Raw genomic sequence first — 21548 nt, 5'->3', positions numbered from 1 at the left:
AATCTCAATCTCAATAGGATTGAGAGATTAGTGAAGAATGGACTTCTAAGTGAGTTAGAAGAAAATTTTTTACCAGTATGCAAATCTTGCCTTGAGGGTAAGATCACAAAACTACCTTTTACTGGAAAAGGTTATCGAGCCAAATAGCCTCTTGAGTTGGTTTATTTTGACCTTTTTGGTTCTATGAATGTGCGAGCCCGAGGTGGCTATATGAGTATTTTATTAGTTTTAGTGATGATTACTCTAGGTATGGGTATGTTTATCTTATGCAACGGAAGTCTGAATCCTTTGAAAAGTTCAAAGAGTTCAAGGCTGAAGTTGAAAACGCATTGGATAAATGTATTAAAACACTTCGATTGGATCAAGGTGGAGAGTTTTTGGACTCGTCATTCCAGGACTATTTGATAGAACATGAAATCGCTTCCCAACTCTCAGTGTCGGGTAATCCTCAGTAGAATGGTGTAACAAAGAGGAAAATAGAACCTTGTTGGACATGGTTTGTTAGATGATGGATTACGCTTCCTTACCGGACTCGTTGTGGGGTTTTGCAGTGGAGTGTTACGAGAACACCTTTGGAGTTGTGGAATAGGCATAAAGCTAGTTTATGTCACTTCCGCATTTGGGGTTACCCTGCACATGTGCTTGAGGTAAATCCCAAGAAGTTGGAACCGCGGTCAAGATTATGCCTCTTTGTAGGCTACCCCAAAGGTACACGAGAGGGTTATTTTTATGATCCATCAAAAAATAGGGTGTTTGTTTCCACGAACGCTACTTTCCTGGAAGAGGATCATATTAAGGAGCACAATCCATGAAGTAAAGTCGTATTGTGTGAACTTTCTAATGAAACTACTAAAACTTCAAGAAGAGTTGTTGAAGAGCCTGCTTCATCAGTAAGAGTTTTTTATGATAGTTCATCTAGTAGGTCTGTTCCATCTCAAGAGTTGAGGAAACCTCGATGCAGTAGAAAGGTTGCGAACCCACCTATTCGCTATCTGGGTTTCACGGAAATCCTAGCTATGGTAGAAGATGGCGATGTTGAGGATCCGTTGTCTTATCAGAAGGCAATGGAGGATGTTAACTGGGATAAATGGGTCAAGGCTATGGATCATGAGATGGAGTCGATGTACTTCAACTCAGTATGGGATCTTGTAAATCAGCCTCATGGGGTAAGACCTATAAGTTGTAAATGGATCTACAAGCACAAACGTGGTGCTGATGGGAAGGTGAAAACATTTAGGGCTCAACTTGTGGCAAAAGGTTATACTGTTGGGTTTTATGTCCTAAAAATCGTGGTTTGTAAACATTAGAACTTATTCTGAGAAGTCAATAAAGTTTTTGCTGAATATATTGTCTTTTAGAAATCCAATAAACCTAAGTCCCTTGACTATTATATGAGTACTTGAACTTTATGTGGAGACATACAAGTGGATCAGGTTCGAATAAATAGTCAAAATAATCTATAGTATATGAATAAGGTTGGTACCTTATTCTGGTAACACTATTGGATGTGGCCTACTCCGTAGTTGTTACAAAGTGTTGTAAATTGCTACATACGAAGTGATCCTAATTCGTGCATGTTGAGACATGAGGAGTGGGGGTGTCGTGTGCAAATAAGTTTTGTGCAAGATCGGACTATGAAACCTATCACTTTTACTTTACAACGCTGTTTATGTTTAAGACTAACAATTTCAAAGCGATGACCTAGGTAACTTAACCTTAATCATGAGCTAACTATGAAATCCTGTTTGTTCGGGATTATCCTTTGATCTGCAAACGGTGAGAGTAGACCAATTGCCTCTGCTCAATAAGCTTACCATTTTGGGGATAAGATCGGATGAATAGTTGGGAACATAGGGTGCAAGAGGGAATTCACTCCTACCTGATTAGGGTTAGTAGAGAGGTTGTTCCCTTCAAGTGCTGATTTTGGGCCTTGAACAAGAGGCTTCACCCTCTCATTGCCTGAGAGGGATTCGATTTATTGATTGGATCACAAATCAATTGTTCATTAGGGGATCAGTGGAACTTAAGAAACAAGAGGTAATTTTAGGGGTAAAACAGAGATTCGACCCAGCCGTTATTACGAGCAACCTGTGAAGGGTTAACTTACTAATCATGGTTATATCGAGTGGACATAATACATCTACAGTGAGGGAAGTTTAGCTATGGGTTTTAGTGGACACCCATTAGTTAACGAATAGGGGTTAGATCGGTCTAATGAGTTTAGCCATTTAATCTCGGATCGTTGGAGCCCATGATCTGTAGTCTACGAGGTCCCCTACTAGCTCGTAAATGGGTACGCTTTAGGGTAGCTTGAAAAATTAATTTGAAACGTTCATTTTAAACGGATAAAGAGAATAAATATTTAAATATGATTAAATATATAAAGATGATTATTGTGCAAAAATTAATTTAATATTTGATATTAAATTAATTAATTTTTTAAATTAATTTATGAAATTAATATAAGAAAATCCATTTTTTAAATTAAAATGATCTAAAAGTATTTTTTTTTTTTTTTTTAAAAAAAAAGGAATTGGAAATTCGTTTGTATGGGTTGCACATAATGGAAAAAGAGTTTTTTCCATTATCATCATCTTTATGAGCTGCAAGCCATGCACTCCATCTCTTTGCATGTTCATCTTGATATATAAAGAAGATTGGAGTTGTTGGAGAAGGAGAGGAATACAGAATTTGGAGAGAAAAATCGTGGTGAAAAAGAAGTTGTCTTCTTCAACTTGCTCCTGTGAGCTTCCCTTGTTTCTCCACATCTACAAGCTATTCTTGAGTCCCACAACTCTGCCTAAAGCTCCAAAAGCATAGTAGGGAAGGCTTTGAGGTGGTTCACAGCTGAACAAACTATTTTCTTGAAGAGTTCTTCAAAGGTATGTTCCAAAAACCCATTTTTATGAACAACATGCTTTAGTTTTTGCCAAAATTAGTGAATTAGAATGCTTATGGATCTTTGATACTTTCACTGCATGTTGTTTAACTCTAACATATACCCAGGTGGAGGGAGACGACTATGAGGAGACTTTCTCGTCTGTTACCATGTTAAAGTCGATCTGCATCCTCCTGTCCATTGCAGCTTATTATAATTATGAGAAATGGAAAATGGACGTCAAGACAGCCTTTCTGAATGGAAATCTTGAGGAGACCATTTACATGGTGCAATCCGAGGGATTCATGGCCCAAGGTCAAGAGCAAAAGGTTTGCAAGCTAAATCGGTTCATTTATGGGATCAAACAGACGTCTAGATCTTGGAACATACGTTTTGATACTGCGATCAAGTCGTATGGCTTTGACCAGAACGTTGATGAACCTTGTGTCTACAAGAAGATTATCAATGCCTCAGTAGTATTCTTAGTGTTGTATGTAGATGATATACTACTCATTGGGAATGATGTAGGTCTACTGACTGCAGTTAAGAACTGGCTAGCGACCCAATTCCAAATGAAAGATTTGGGAGAGGCTCAATTTTTTTTGGGTATATAGTTCCTTCGGGATCGTAAGAACAAAGTCCTAGCATTGTCTCAAGCATCGTATATTAACAAGATGTTGCTCGATGTACTCAATGCAGGACTCCAAGAGGAGCCTACTATCGTTCAGGCATGGAGTCACTTTCTCTAAGGACATGTGTCCTAAGACTCCTCAAGAGGTTAAGGAAATGAGATGGGTCCCATATGCATCTGTCATTGGCATTTTGTTGTATGCGATGCTCTGTACTCGACCAGAAATCTGCTACGCTGTGGGCATAGTCAGTAGGTATCAGTCTAACCCAGGCCAGGGTCACTAGACACAATGAAGAACATCCTCAAGTATCTTTGGAGAACGAGGGACTACATGCTCGTGTATAGATCTAGGGATTTAATCCTTACTGGATACACTGATTTAAACTTTCAGACTGATAGGGACTCTCGAAGTCCACGTCAGGGTCAGTTTTTACTCTTAACGGAGGAGCTGTAGTGTGGCGAAATACTGAGCAAGGTGCATCGCCGACCCACTATGGAGACAGAGTACGTAGTGGCTTGCGAAGCTATTAAAAAGGTCGGTAGCTCAAGAAGTTCTTAATAGAATGGAAGTTTTTCCAGATATGTCTAAGCCATTACCCTCTATTGTGATAATAGTAGAGCCGTGGTGAACTCCAAGAAGCCTAGGAGTCAGGCGCGGCAAACACATAGAGCGGAAGTATCACCTAATCTACGGATAGTGCATCGAGGAGATGTGATCGTTATGAAGATCACTTCGGAGCACATGTTGCTGACCCGTTTACGAAGGCTCTCACAGCTACAGTGTTTGAAGGTCACCTTCAAAGTATGGGTCTACAGGATCGTCCACGGGTGGACTAGGGCAAGTGAGAGATTTTCTTGTACTGGGCTTTTATGCCCTAGTTTATTGTTTTGTACTAGTTTTTGTACACCCCACTTCACTTAAGGATAAGTGGGAGATTGTTAGGGTTGATGCCCTAAAGTATCGTGTCTTGTAGTTTGTAAACAGTTTGTACGAATGATTGTGATGTATAATATATGATATTTACTTCATATCTTAATTTTGCTCTGTTGAAATGTTTTATTTGCTTTACCACAAACCAATAAACCTAAAATCCTTGGTTATTGGAATGTAACTTAAGCATGTATATGGTGACATACCAGTGGATCCTGCCTTCAGTGATAACCAAAATGGTCTGTAGTATATGGATATAGGAGGGAAACCTTATCCTTGTAACGACAGTTGTAGCCCGCTTTGTGGAATGATCACAAGTGTTATGACTTGTCACAGATGGTCTAATCTTGATCATTCGTATAGGGGACATGCGAGCGGGGGCGTCTTATACAAAGAGTTTGTATGAGACCTGACCACGAAGTGTTAACGTCTCGTTATATAACACCGTTCATGACAGAGACTTCACTTCACTAGGATGACCATAGGTAACATGACCTCAATCTCGAGTGAGTTGGAAACTTTTGCCATTGAGGGCAATCTTTGATTTTCATGGGTGCGAGTGGCCAGGTCGCCGACTCAAACCTACCACTTTGGGGATTCGTCTGATTTGGGAGTTGAGAATTCAACTACACAAGATGGAATTCACTCCTTCCTCGAAGTAGGGGCAAGGAGATAAATAGCTCTCTTAAGGGCTGATTCCAGGGCTTGAACGATGTGGCGCCATACACCTTCTCTTGGCCCGAGAGGTGTTCACACATAGTTGGACTATGTTGTATTGTTCATTAGAGGGATCAGTGGAACTTAAGGAGTGAAGTGTAACTAAAGGGGAAAATGGTAAATTGGCCCAGCTGTACTTACGAGCATCTGTAACGGGTCATCGTACTCATGATTCGTTATATTCGATTGACACAGAAATATATCTGTGGTAAGAAAAGTTCAATTGTTGGTTTGTAGTAGAATTCCTGGCAGTTAAAGAATGGTGGATCTCGTGGCTAAAGAGTTTAGTCAGATATTCACTCACCGTTGGACCTTCGAGCCATAGGTCTATAAGGTCCCCTTGGTAGCTTGGATAAATTTGAGAATCAGTTTTTAGGTCAGTTTGAAATGTTCAAATTGACAAGAGAGAGTTCGATTATATATGATATAATTGACTAAATGTATGAGATATATTATTTTCGAGGAAATTGGATATAAATATGATTTATATCAAGTAGAGGAGAAATTACTATAGTAGATATATGATATCAGATTATAGGTTAATAATATAATATGATTATATTCAATATTTATACAATTAGGCGGTTATGAGATAATTGGCCAAGAATTTCTCCGAAATCGTGCGAAAGTATGAAGATCTAATTCAGTTCTTATAACTGAAGAATAAAATGAAAATTGTTTTCATTTTGTAAGAGATTTCGAAAATTCGCTCACGGTGTGAAAACTTTACGATCGTTTAGCGTTGAGAGTCTATGCGATAGCGCCCATCGTCCTAAACGATCGCACACCTGCGCACTAAACAATCGCACACAATTTCTAAATGATTGCTTACTATTGCTAGACGATCACTTAGTAAAACCTACACGATCATGTACCTTTATCTAAACGACAAGCACGTTTACTCAGTCTTTTGTATTTTAATTGTTAAAGTATACCTATAATTAGTGTTACAATGCATATCTGTTTGTTAGAATGTATGTGTGGTAATTCTGTCACAATAAAATCAGAAAGATCTGCATCCATTCATGGATACTCTTGTTTAAGAATTCCTTCATCTTATTCAATGTGAAGTAATGTCACTTAAAAGTACAAAATTTAGTCTTTTGAACTTTTTCTCAATACAAAGTATAGAATTTCCTATGGAATAAAAATGAAAAATCAAGTACATACGAAAGAAAGTAACATCAATGTCAAGTATTGTTGTTGTGCTTTCTATCACTGATATTGGTCTGTCATTGACATTGATCTATCACTGATCATTCATTGCATAATATCAAGAGTCTAGTTCTTAGAACTTTAAAATAGAAAGCAGAAAGGGACATAATTTCCTATATTTATATTACAAATAGAACTACATAGAAAGGGAATCATTGCAGATAGGCAACTAGTTTGTTTTTATTCTTCATATATTTCTTAAGAAAATCAACAGTAAGATTATAACATAGTCTTCCCCATGGATAATTCCTAAACTTCTCCTCATCATTCAACATCTTGACATGATTCTAATCCACACAATTATGACGTTGTTTTGGAATTAACAAGTTTTCCAGCAAATAAAGATTGGCAAGTTTTGCTATTTTTCTTTCATCATTGCAGTGACTAGGAAAATAGTCAAATGCACTATTCACATTTTCCCTAGTGATGCTAGTATAATTTCTAAAAAAATTCTTGTCTAATTTCTGAATCTTTTTCTTCAATTTCATCTAAAACATCTTCAATATGGTATTCATCATAATTTAATCCAGTAATCAAACAAAAATCCCTCAACCCAAACTCTATCATGTTACCTCCAAAGTAGAAAAGAAGAACATTGTTATCAGTAGAGACACATTGTTTTCTAATCAATTGTGCTAGAAGTTATAAAGGTACTTCGGACATTTTTAAACCTAGAAAATGCTCAAATGGTCATTCCTTAAATAAAGATAGACACGTAGAATCTAAACTCCTAATATGGTCTATCACTTTAAACTTGACATAAACTGTGACTTTCAAAGTGGAGTTCCAACTTTCTTTAGGGATTTTTTCTACCTATTTAAACAAAAAATAAAATATATGTTATAAATATTCTAAAGAACAACTTAGAAATAGATATATTGTCAACATATAGTTAATACCTTCTCTTTTTCCATCTTTTCTTTGCTTGATGGTTCTTCAACTTCTGGAAGGATCTCATACCAAGAGTTCCATGAGTGGGCTTAGATCGCTCCGATTTTACAGTGGCTGAAACATAAACGATATACATTCTATACTAATAGTTATGCATATTAAACTCAACAACAGCATGCTCAGAATACGATAAAACATAGAGAAAGGGGTTCATACTAGAGGAAAACGGTCTTCGTTTGTGTGAACCCACAGCAGCAGAAAACTCCCACTGATCTACCAGCACCCGGCGAGTCTCCGACTGTTACTACACGATCCGAACGTACATGAACAAGGTCGCGAGGACAACACCACCACAAGGGAAACCCAGGTATCCTCGGCATCAAAAACTCAAAGAATGGGCTTTAGTGAGTTTGGTAGAGGACGAAAAAGACGATTTCGTGTAGACGATAAGCGCGCACGAGAAGAACTCTGCTATCGTATAGTGGAGACGCTTATCGTATAGTAGAGCTACACGATCGTTTAGGAAAAACTGAACAATCTTTTAGGAAAGTGGTATACGATCGTTTTGAGAACGCGTGAACTAAACGATCGTTTAGACAAATAAGATTCTATCGTATAGGCTCTCGCGATCGCTCTTTCACGAATTCTTTTGGGCGCGGGATATCAAAATGCACGACTGAATTCTTTTCAAAATGAAAACGATTTTCATACTTTAACCCGCCGGTTACCTTAACCTTCGCGACCCCACAATCCCACGTTCAAACGTGAATTATTGGTTAATTATTAAATTATTAATCAATTAATTTAATTAATAAATATAATCATATTATATTTATATCCTATAGTTTGATATCATATATCTACTATAGTATTTTTTTCCTCTACTTAATATAAATTATATTTATATCTAATTTCCTCCAAAATAATGTATCTCATATATTTAGCCAATTATATCACATATAATTAACCAGTCCAATTATATCATATATAATTGAACTTCCTCTTGTCAATTTTGAACATTTCAAATTAACCCAAACACTAGTTCTCGACTTTATCCAAGCTACCCAAGTGATCTAATGGACCTGTGGCTCGAAGCTCCAACAGCACGTGAATAGTTGACTAAACTCTTTATCCACGAGATTCACCATCCGTTAACTGTCAGTGCTTCCACTAAAGACCAATAGTTGAACTCTTTTTACCATAGAATATATTTCTGTGTCCATTGAATATAACCAATCATGAAGTACGATGACCCTTCACAGATGCTCGTAAGTACAGCTGGCCAAATTTACCGTTTTGCTCCTGTAGTTACATCTCACTCCTTAAGTACCACTGATTCCTCTAATGAACAATACAACATAGTTCAACTATGTATGAACAACTCTCGGGCCAAGAGAAGGTGTGTGGCGCCACATCATTCAAGCCTCGAAATCAGCCCTTAAGGGAGCCATCTATCTACTTACCCCTGCCTCAGGGAAAGAATGAATTCCATCTTGTGTAGTTGAGTTCCCAGCTCCCAAATCAGACGTATCCCCAAAATGGTAGGTTTGAATCAACGACATGGTCACTCGCACCCATACAAATCAAAGGACCGCCCTCAATGGCAGAAGTTCCTAACTCACTCAGGATTGAGGTCATGTTACCTATGGTCATCCTAGTGAAGTGAAGTCTCTGTCATGAACGGTGTTATATAACGAGACATTAACACTTTGTGGTCATGTCTTATACAAACTCTTTGTATAGGACGCCCCCACTCGCATGTTCTCAACACGAATGATCAGGATCAGATCATCTATGGCAAGTCACAACACTTGTGACCATTCCACAAAGTGGGTCGCGTCCATAGCATTACCAGGATAAGGTTTCCCTTCTTTATCCATATACTACAGACCATTTTGGTTATCACTCAAGACATGATCTACTTGTATGTCACCACACACATGCTTGAGTCACAAACAGATAACCAGGGATTTTATGTTTATTGGTTTGTGCTAAAGCAAATAAAATATGTAAATGAGCAAAACAACAAGATGTGAAGTAAATATCATATATTAACAATCACATGTGTTCATATATACTGTTTACAAACTACAGGATACGAGACTTTAAGGCATCAACCCCAACAATCTCCTACTTGTCATAAAGAGAAATGGGGTGTACAAAAAAAAAAAACTGAATACAAAACAATAAACTAGGGCAAATAAAAGCCCAGTACAATAAAATCTCCCACTTGCCCTAGTTCAACCGCGGGCGATCCTGTAGACCCATGCTCCGTAGGTGACCCTTAAACACTATAGCTATGAGAGCCTTTGTAAACGGGTCGGCAACATTGTGCTCCGAAGCGATCAGCATGACGATCACGTCCCCTCGATATACTATCTCGCGGATTAGATGATACTTTCGCTCTATGTTTTTACCGCGTCGGTGACTTCTTGCCTCCTTGGAGTTCACCACTACCTCACTATTATCACAATAGAGGATAATGGGCCTAGACATATCTGAAACAACTTCCAGGTCTATCAAGAACTTTCTCAGCCAGACGACCTTCTTAGCAGCTTCGTAAGCCGCTACATACTCCACCTCCATAGTGGAGTCGGCGATGCACCCCTGATTAGTGATTCGCCACACTACAGCTCCTCCGTTAAGAGTGAAGACTGACCCTGATATGGACTTGCAAGAGTTCTTATCAGTCTAAAAATCAGAATCCATGTATCCTATAAGGATCAAATCCCTCGAAACATACACGAGCATGTAGTCCCTCGTTCTCTGAAGATACTTTTGGATGTTCTTCACTGCGGTCCAGTGACCATGGCCTGGGTTAGACTGATACCTACTGACTATTCCCTCAGCATAACAGATCTCTAGCCTAGTACCTGTCTCTTATACACATCTAGATGTGTATAAGAGACCTGGGTTAGACTGATACCTACTTACTATGCCCACAGCGTAGCAGATGTTTGGACGAGTATAGAGCATCACGTACATCAAACTGCCAAAGTCAGACGCATATGGGACCCGTCTCATCTCCTCAACCTCTTGAGGCGTCTTAGGACACATCTCCTTAGACAAAGTGACTCCATGCCTGAACGGCAGTAGGCCCCTCTTGGAGTCCTGCATCGAGTACTTGAGCAACATCTTATCAATGTACGATGCTTGAGACAGTGCTAGCACTTTGTTCTTACGATCCTGAAAAATCTGGATCCCTAGAACAAACTAAGCCTCTCCCAATTCTTTCATTTGGAATTGGGTCGCTAGCCAGTTCTTAACTGCAGTCAGTAGATGTAACGGTAAAATTTATATCTTTAGTCTTTATGCGATACTACTTCTAGATATGCGTTGTTAATGATATATTTGTAGTATGCGATAGAGTACTGTGTGTCACAAGTTTCCTTGCACTGAAACCAAATATAATTCCAACGCAAGTTTCTCATAATAATCCAAGGTCGAACACAGGGATTGATTTCATTAATGCGTTACTTTTGTGATACATGCAACCGATTTTTACAATTAATAAAGAATTGGGTTTATACAGGAATCTAAAATGCGATGAAAATAAAATTGCGTTGATAAAATAAAGTTGCGTTGAAAATAAAATCTTAAACTAAGATGATACAAGATACATGATACATGATACTGAGTTTGAGACTGACTGTGAAGTTATACAAAGGATCGTGGTATGCAATGAAAAGTCTTTATGGATGAATCAGAAAGAGAAAGAGTAAATAGTAAAAACAACACAAGTTTGTCAATTGCGTTAAAAATGCAACTAAGGTTCCGCTTTCCCTTGGCGTAAACCTCTAGGAGATCGGCCCGCGTTCCCATATCTCTATGGTGAAACAAGGATGAACGTGATGAACGCAAGGTTGCTTCCATCTCTGAAAGTACTTCTCGCTTTAGATAACGCATTCTTCCACCCTTCTCTCGATAGGCGGAATAACATCTTCACTTCTACTCTCACAGGTGAAGATGCCCTTGAGCATGCTTTAGCTAAACTTAATTATTTTCTTAACACAATAATTTACTTGCTTAATTCTTGCTAATTACCCAAGGAATTAAGAAAACATCATGGAGAAAATGGATTATGGATGAACGAAAATAGACAGAGAGATGATAATGGTAATGATACATTTAATACTAAGATTAAGCGTTCGATACATGGTGTGAATGAAAGATTAAGAAGATGAATACAGATGATGAAATAAAGATTAGAAACGAATACAGAAAGAGTGTCAACGTTTTGACACAGATCCTGAACGGAGGTTATACTTGTCGACGTATGGAAGTAATGGAGAGGAGAGCTTCCCTCTAGGCTTGCTCTTCTGGTAGAAGTGACCTTTGCACAGAGCTTCAACGATGGGGATTGCAAGGATTCTTTGCCGGGAGACTCACCTCTCGGCCTTGTCTCGTAATTATCCCGGATCTACTCTGAAAATCACTTCAGACCAGTCTCTCTCTCTCTCAGATCAGTATATGCACGTCTCTATGTATTCAAGTATATCTTTCAATGAAATTGCAGAAGCTATTTATAGGAGAAGCTTGGCTCTTTGACATTGTGGTCCCCACTTTATCGTTAAGGTATTTCTGGAAATGGTGGAGTGAATATTCCTTCTGTTACACCATCAACCCGTCAGAAATGCACAACTGAAAGTTGTATACATGTCAGAAGCCTCTGCAATTGCGTTGCTCTTTACATTTTCGATCGATCGCTGCATGCGATGTTATTTTTTATTACCGCATGTGGTTGAATTTGCGTTGATCGCTAAGCTTTTGATTGATTATCGCATGCGCCATTATTGCGTTGATCATCTCTTCATTTCTGAATGATGGGCGCAATGCGACGTAGATGCGTTGTTTCTTTTATCTTTGAGCCATTAACGCATGCGGTGACTAATTTCCTGCAAAACTGAAACTCAAACATTCTATTCTACCAACGCAATCGTGTTAGTGGGTGTATTGATGACAATTTATAGTTCTCGTATTTCTTAGCCAATTTCTATACTATCGATGCAACTTGTCTTTCTTTTAGCCACAATATCTAAATAAAACAATATAAATAACTTGTATTTCTACGAGTTATCAGTAGACCTACATCATTCCCAATGAGTAGGATATCATCTACATACAACACTAAGAAGACTACTGAAGTGTTGATGATCTTCTTGTAGACACAAGGTTAATCAACGTTTTGGTCAAAACCATACGACTTGATCGTAGCATCAAATCGTATGTTCCAAGATTGAGACTCCTGTTTCAATCCATAAATGGACCGATTTAGTTTGCAAACATTTTGCTCTTGACCTTGGGCTATAAATCCCTCAGGCTGCACTATATAAATGGTCTCCCCAAGATTGCCATTCAGAAAGGTCGTCTTGACGTCCATTTGCCAGATCTCATAATTATAAAAAGTTGCAATGGACAGGAGGATGCGGATCGACTTTAACATGGCAACAGGCGAGAAAGTCTCCTCATAGTCGACTCCCTCTACTTGGGTATAACCCTTTGCCACAAGTCGAGCCTTGAAGGTCTGTACCTTCCCATCACCAACCCGTTTGCGCTTGTAGATCCATTTACAACCTATAGGGCGAACCCCATCAGGCTGATCTACAAGATCCTATATTGAGTTGAAGAACATCGATTCCATCTCAAGATCCATGGCCTTGACCCATTCATCCCGGTCAACATCCTTCATTGCCTTCTTATAAAACAACGGATCCTCAATGTCACCATCTGCTACCATAGCAAAAATTTTCGTGAAACCCAGATAGCGAACGAGTGGGTTCACAACCCTCCCACTACGTCGAGGTTCCCTCAACACTTGAGGTGGAACCGACCTACTAGATGAACTCCCATCAACAACTCTTGTTGATGTAGTAGGCTCTTCAACAACTCTTGTTGAAGTTTCAGTAGTTTCATTGGAAAGCTCACGTAACACGACTTTGCTTCGTGGACTGTGCTCCATTATATGATCCTACTCTAGGAAAGTAGCGTTTGTTGAAACAAACACCCAATTTTTCATCATATCATAAAAATAACCCCCTTGTGTACCTTTAGGGTAGCCTACAAAAAGGTACAACCTCGACCGTGGTTCCAACTTCTTGAGATTAGCCTCAAGCACATGTGCAGGGCAACCCCAAATACGAAAAATGACGTAAACTAGCTTTACGCCCATTCCACAACTCCAGAGGTGTTTTTGCAACACTCTTGGAGGGAACACAGTTGAGTATGTATATCGTAGTCTCTACTGTGAAACCCCAAAACGAGTCTGGTAAGGAAACGTAACTCATCATCAAAAGAACCATGTCTAACAAGGTCTTATTTCTCCTCTCTGCTACACCATTCTACTGAGGTGTACCTGGTGCTGAGAGTTGGGAAATGATTCTATGTTCTATCAAATAGTCCTGAAATGCGGAGTCCAAAAACTCTCCACCTCGATCTAATCGAAGTGTTTTAATCCGTCTATCCAATGCGTTTTCAACTTCGACCTTGAACTCTTTGAACTTTTCAAAGGATTCAAACTTCCATTACAAAAGATAAATATACCAGTACCTGGGGTAATCATCAGTAAAACTGATAAAATACTCATAGCCATCCCAGGCTCGCATATTCATAGGACCACAAAGGTCAGAATGTACTAACTCAAGAGGCTCTTTGGTTCTAAAACCTTTTCCAGTAAAAGGTCGTTTAGTCATCTTACCCTCAAGGCAAGATTCGCACACAGGTAATGAATTTTCTTCTAACTCACTTAGAAGTCCATTCTTCACCAATCTCTCAATCCTATTGAGATTGATGTGCTCTAAACGTAGATGCCAAATTTGGACATTTTCTTAGTTTCTAGGTTTCAAAATGTTGGACATTGAGACACTATTTTATAACCATTTCACTTTTTGTTTTTGGTTTTTGAAAATTAAGCATATTTTCTCTTCATTTCTTACAATAATTTTCATATTTCTTAAATATAAGGGTAGAATTCTGAGTCAAATTAAGAAAAGAAAAAAGTTTTAAAAATTTACTTTTTTTTATTTTCAAATTTTAGTTTGATTTTTTTTTAACCGTCGGTCAAAAGAACAGAGGAAAAAATTTGGAGGTAGAAGTAGTGGCTGTAGGCTTAATTTTAAAAAACAAAGTGGTTACCTAAGAGATTCTTAATTCTTAAGTTTTGGTTTTGATTCTAACTTGGTGAAAAAAACCAAACTCAAAACTAGGGCAAATGCAATAAATGATTATATTACATATATAATGCTTTATTTAGATAGGAAAAATCGTACCAGAGTGACATAAACTATGAATCTTAGTTGCTTTCTTCAAATGAAAAGCCAGATCTTGCTACTAGAAAATCGAAGGAGCACACAAAGCAAACGAAGGAACTCATCAAGCAATAACATAGTTGTCTGTGTAAGCGGAATCGAGTTTTAAATCATAAGATGACGAAATGACTGCACCAACAAATCAAGTTGAACATATGTTTGATCCACTCTATAAACTAAAAGCGAGATCTTGTAAAACAACCACGCATGTTTTAACCTCTCACAAGAAACAGGGCCAGGCCTTTGGCCAGTTGGTTTATAGAATAAAAATATTTGTAATAATGATAATTGAACCTAAAGTTTATAGAATAAAAATATATTTTGAAATAAAAATTCAAACATAATTTACAAAAAAAATAATAATAAAAGGCCGCTTCAGATCTCACCATCTATAATTTTATTTTTGTTATATATAGAGATTTATTTTTATAGAATAAAAATTCAAACAAGATAATTTAGACTTTAATCAAAATAACAATTGTTAAAGGGCTATTTATCTTTACTTTTGTTGGTTTTTTTCTCTATTTTTCCTCCCATATAGTTTGTTATTTATTCTCCAATTATATTGTTACACGTGGCTCCTCTCTTTTCTTTATATTGGTTGATGTTGTATTCATTCAAGATCAGTGGGAATATACAAACTTTTTTATTCTCTCTGTCTTCCTCTAAAGTCTTTATGGTATTAGAGCTCATGCTCCTTTACCCTGATCATGACGACTGAGGCTTCTTCTTCTTCTCAACTACCGGTGACTGAAACTATTTTTCCCACCACACCCTTCACTCCTCCACTGACATCAATGGCTACTCCTCAGCGAAAAACCCCTATCTATACGGCTAGACCTCTCACTGTGTCGTTCTGACAACCTTCCTTTTTTCAACCCCAATTTCCGAACTCTCAAACCTATCCTCCACCTCCTGCTTATCCTCAGATGCCTCCTCAGGTCCTTTCCTTCTTTACTCCCCCTTTCTCAGCACACCAACCCGTTTCCAATCCCTATTTTCCCAGACCCAACTATCCTAGCTTCTATCTAATGCTGCCTACCCTTCCCCAAACCTTGACGATCAAACTAAATGATACCAATTATCTTCTCTGGAAGACAAAACTTCTAAATGTCGTCATTGTCAATGGGCTCGAAGGCTTCTTGGATGGTCGGGTTCCCTGTCCTCCTCAATTCCTTGATGCCAATCAAACCTAGGTGAGTGATGACTTTACTTACTGGAAAAAGTTAAATAGGTTTTTAATGTGCTGGATCTATTCTTCTCTATCTAAAGAGAAAATGGGCGAAATAATGTCACTGCAAACTGCTCATGAAATTTCAGAGTCTCTTCGTCGTATGTATGATTCTAAAATCACTGCTAGAATTATGGTTCTTAAAGTTAAACTTCATAAGATCAGAAAAGAAGGTCAGACTATTACTCAATACTTATCTCAGATTAAGAAAATTGTTGATAAGTTTTCTGCCATTGGAGAACCTATCTCCTTTAGAGATCATTTAGGTTACATCTTGGAAGGACTTGGTATTGAGTACAATGTTTTTGTAACCTCAATTCAGAATCAGTCTGATGTACCTTCTATTGAAGATGTTCGAAGTTTGTTGTTGGCTTATAAGGCTCTTCTTGAACAACAACCAACTGTTGAACAATTAAATTTGGCCCAAGCTCATTTGGCTAGTTGTTAGGACAAGTGGAAGATTATTGGGGTTGATGCTCTAAATCTTGTAGTGTCCTATAGTTTGCAAATCATGTATAAACAAACTTATATGATTAATAATATATGATATTTGTATTCACTTTGTCTATAAAATATGTGATATTTTAGTTGCATTAACCACAAACTAATAAACTAACATCCAGTATTTGTAATTTAAACATGTATGTGGAGACATACAAGTGGATCATGTTTAAGTGATAACCTAAATGGTCTGTAGTATATAGATAAGGTTGGATACCTTATCCAGCCTTATCCTGGTGACACTATAAGTCTGGTCCGCTTTGTAGGTGTTACAAATGTTGTAAAGTGCTACAAATGATTTGATCATGATCATTTATGTATTAGACATGCGAGCGAGGATATTCTATACAAAGGAGTTTGTATAAGACCGGAGCATGAAATGTTTAGCATTATAACACCGTTCATAATAAAGACTTTCATTTCACCAGTATGACTATAGGTAACATGACCTTAATCCTAAGTGAGTTGTGAACTCCTGTCTGTTGGGGTTGATGCCCTAAATCTCGTAGGGTTATATAGTTTGTAAACATCTGTTATGAGATATTTTATTCACTTCAGTCTATGAAATATGAGATATTTTAGTTGTATTAACCACAAACCAATAAACTAAGATCCCTGGTTATCATTGTAACTTAAGCATGTATGTGGAGACATACAAGTGGATCGTGCTTTAAGTGATAACCTAAATGGTTTGTAGTATATGGATAAAAGAGAGAAACCTTATCCTGGTGACGCTACGTGTAACACCTCAAATTTTGTTAGTAATGTAATTTCAGTAATTTCCTTTGGAATTTTGCACTTTTAAGTGTAACTGCTGGAATTTAATTATTAAAGTTGGAAATTGATGTAAAAAATTAATATCATTTTGAAGGAGGTTAGTTAAATTCTTTTTGGAGTTGGGAATGGCAAGGGAAAGTGGGATTAAAAATAGAATTTGGAAGGGAAAATGATAAAATAATACGAGATAGGATATAATAAAATAAAGTAAAATATTTTATTTTATTTTATTTTATTTTATTTTATTTTATTTTATTTTTTATTATAATTCTTTTTTTTCTTTTCTTTTAAAACCCTCAATCTCTCTCTCTCTCTCCCTTACGCGTACGCCCCCTCCATCACCCCCCACCCCCCATGTTTTCCTTTCTTTGTCCGCACTCCCCTCCCATCCGAGAGCCACCACGTCGAACGCCCTCCTCTCCGTCAGCCTATAGCCAATCGTGAGCCACCTACATGCTGAAGCTCAGCGCCACTTGGGTCGAACTTCGAGCGACCGCCGTGTAAGCTGCCAACACCTCTTCGCTCGATTTTGCCAGCACGTCGCCTTTGATCAGGATGTCCAACACCGTTATAGCGACCTAGCCGCCACGTCCGTATCGTCGTCGCCTTAGCACTGGCACTACTAGTCTTCAGCCGGCGCCCAGCCCGCAGCTCCAGTCGTGTGTCCGTCGCCGCCAGTCACTTCCAGTCACGCCGATCCATCGCCTCCCAGCCCCGTCGTCTTACTCTTCATCAGATCTGTTGGTAAGGTTGTGGCAATCAGTTTAATCTCTTAGCCATTAATGTTGGGTTTCATTATTTCTTATGCACCTTATTGGATGTTGTTTAAAGCTGGTTTGTCAAGGAATTTGAGAGTCAAAAGGAGCGTCGTCGAGGAAAGTTGGAAGTGATCTTCATTCTTTGGGTAAGTTTTTGGATATTTTGGACTTGGGTTTGAAGTTTCGCAGTTATGGTTTGAACTAAAATTGTTTGATTATATTCGTATGTTAGGGCCACTACTTCGAGTTACTGTTTGAGTTGGTAGTCTGATTTTTATCTGTGGAATTTTGGTTTGAAGTAAGTAATCTTACTACTGGAACTATCCACGTGCCAGACACTAGGTGTATGCTTGTAAGACAAATTGATAGTATGACTTATTGGGGTTAATGCCCTAAATTCTCATGTCCTATAGTTTTTAAACAGTTTGTACGAACGCTTGTGATGTATAATATATGATATTTACTTCACTTCTTGATTTTACTCATTTGGATATTTTATTTGCTTTACCACAAACCAATAAACTAAAATCTCTGGTTGTTTGCATGTAACTTAAGCATGTATGTGATGACATACAAATGGATCATGTCTTCAGTGATAACCAAAATGGTCTGTAGTATATGGATATAAAAGGGAAACTTTATCCTAGTAACGTTACGGATGCGGCCCGCTTTGTGGAATAGTTACAAATGTTGTGACTTATCACAAATGGTCTGATCCTGATCATTTTTGTAGAGGACATGCGAGCGAGGACGTCCTATTAAAGAGTTTGTATAAGACCTGATCGCGAAGTGTTAACATCTCATTATATAACACCGTTCATGACAAAGATTTCACTTCACTAAGATGACCATAGATAACATGACCTCAACCCTGAGTGAGTTGGGAACTCCTGCTATTATGGGTGGTCCTTTGATTTGCATGGGTGCGAGTGGCTAGGCCGTCGACTCAAACCTACCACTTTGGGGATTCATCTGATTTGGGAGTTGGGAACTCAGCTACACAAGATGGAATTCATTCCTTTCCCGAAACAGGGGTAAGCAGATAGATAGCTCCCTTAAGGACTTATTCCAGGGCTTGAATGATGTGGCACCACACACCTTCTCATGGCCCAAGAGGTGTTCACACATAGTTGGACTATGTTGTATTGTTTATTAGAGGGATCAGTGGTACTTAAGGAGTGAGATGTAATTACAAGGGCAAAACGGTAAATTGGCCCAACTATACTTACAAGCATCTGTGAAGGGTTATCGTATTTATAATTGGTTATATTCAATGGACATAGAAATATATCAATGGTAAGAAGAGTTCAGCTGTCGGTCTTTAATGGAATGCCTGGCAGCTAACGGATGGTGGATCTCGTGGCTAAAGAGTTTAGTCAGCTATTCACGTTCTATTGGAGTTTTGAGCTATATGTCCATATGTTCCCCTTGGTAACTTGGATAAAAGTTGAGAATCAATTTTTAGGTCAGTTTGAAATGTTCAAATTGACAAGAGGGAGATTGATTATATATGATATAATTGGACTGGTTAATTATATATGATATGATTGACTAAATATATGAGATACATTATTTTAGAGGAAATTGGATATAAATATGATTTATATCATGTAAAGAAGAAAACACTATAGTTGATATATGATATCGAACTATAGGTTAAGAATATAATATGATTATATTTATTATTTTATTAATTGGGCAGTTATGAGATAATTGGCCGATTTTTTCTCCAAATTTGTGCGTTAGTGGGAAGTTCAATTCAGTTCTAGTAACTGAAGAATAAAATGAAAATAATTTTCATTTTTCTAAACATGTATAATCGCTCACAGTGTGATAAGCTTTCTATCGCTTAGTGTTCGAGAGCCTATACAGTAATGCCCGCTTACTAAACAATCACACACCCACGCTTTCCTAAACGATTGCCCACACTTTCCTAAACGATCACTTAGCGCTTGAGCTGAACTAAACAATCGTATAGACGATCGCTTAGCTTTTACTACACGATCGTGTACCCCGCACTAAACGATCGAGCACTCGACTATACGATAGTCTTTCCTTTCTCCCACTTGCTTGATCATAGTACACGCATAGGCCTTTCCTCCTCCCCTCTACCAATTCCATCAAGGTCCACCCTTTGGAATCTCACTCCGAGAATACTAAGGGCTCCGAATGGTGGTATCGTCCTCATTGCCTGTAGTTCATGCAAAGCTGTTCGTGTAGACGACCAGGTGTTGCTAAGCGATTACTTGCTGGACTAGCAAGGGCAAGAGAAGTTTGTGAAGGAAATTGTGCATGAGATTTCCATGAGCAGCGGAAAGATCATTCCAAATTACAATCATGTATGAACTTTACAAATTACAGTCATAAAATTATACATATGGTTATGCATTCATTAGAGAAATTATAGCATGAAAATACAAATGATCAAAAAGAAATTTTACACACATTTGTAGACTCATCGCCTAGCTTCTTGATCACGAACGCTTGAACACAATAACCTCGAACGCTTGTCCAACATGACTTCTACACAGCACAAACACCGCGCACTCGAACTCAGCGATCGCCTCGATCACGAACACCTCAACAGCACGAACAGCTTCCACAGAACCTCGACGGCATCGAGTTGAGTATGACACACCAAGAAGGCTACCTTGGTATTCTTAGTGTGAGAATCCATATGGTGGGCTCTGTGTGGACTTGGTTTGAGGCAGAAGATAGAGGAAATAATAATCGTGTAAACGATTGAGCAAGTGGGAGAAGGCTGAACCTATCGTCTAGGTTGATGCCCAATCGTTTAGTAAAACCTAAGCGATCGTCCTAGAGAAAGTTAAGAGATCGTTTAGTTCATCGCTTAGCTGCGTGTCTGTCGCCTAGAAACACTACACGATCGTTTACCTTTGGCAAGCTGTCACTTAGTAAATCCTATTTACTTGACAACTTCCGTGAGATTATTTTTCGAGAGAAAAAATCTCAAAATCAATTTTTTCAACATTGTAAAAACTTACTAAAATTAGAAAAACAATTTTCCTTTTATCTCATGGTTATCATGAAACCACTAATAACCTCCCACTCAATTGGTTGTTAGAGAAAAAGAATTAATTATTCAATAATTAATATTATTATAAATATAAATGATAACCAACTTATCATACTATATTTATAACCTATAGTTTGAATATTTCATCTCATGAAACATATAAACCATAGCCCTTTTTCTATTCAATGGCACTTAATGTAAATCTCATTTACATTAATTCTCCACTAGATGTATCTCATACATCATACCGATCATATCATATATAATCAAAATGCCTCTTGTCAATTTGAACATTTCAACCAAGAACTGGTCATTAACTAAATCCATTGAGCTACGAAGGAGACCTTATGGACTTGTAGCTCGAAGCTCCAACGGTACGTGAATAGTTGACAAAACTCTTTAGTCACGGGATCCACCATTCGTTAACTGTCAGGCACTCCATTAAAGACCGACAGTCAAACTCTCCTTACTACAGATATATTATGTGTCCATCTTAACCAATCAACAGTGCGGAAACCCTTCATAGATCGCTCGTAAGTACAGCTCGGCCAATAATCGTTATGTCTCTGTAGTTACATCTAACTTCTTAAGTACCATTGATCCCTCTAATGAACATAAGTCATAGTCCTACTATGACTGAGTCCTCTCTTCCAAAGTGAAGTTGTGATCACTATGTT

The sequence above is a fragment of the Benincasa hispida genome, chromosome 2, assembly GCF_009727055.1.
Source record: "Benincasa hispida cultivar B227 chromosome 2, ASM972705v1, whole genome shotgun sequence".
Lineage (NCBI taxonomy): Eukaryota > Viridiplantae > Streptophyta > Magnoliopsida > Cucurbitales > Cucurbitaceae > Benincasa > Benincasa hispida.
This window is presented reverse-complemented; position numbering follows the sequence as displayed.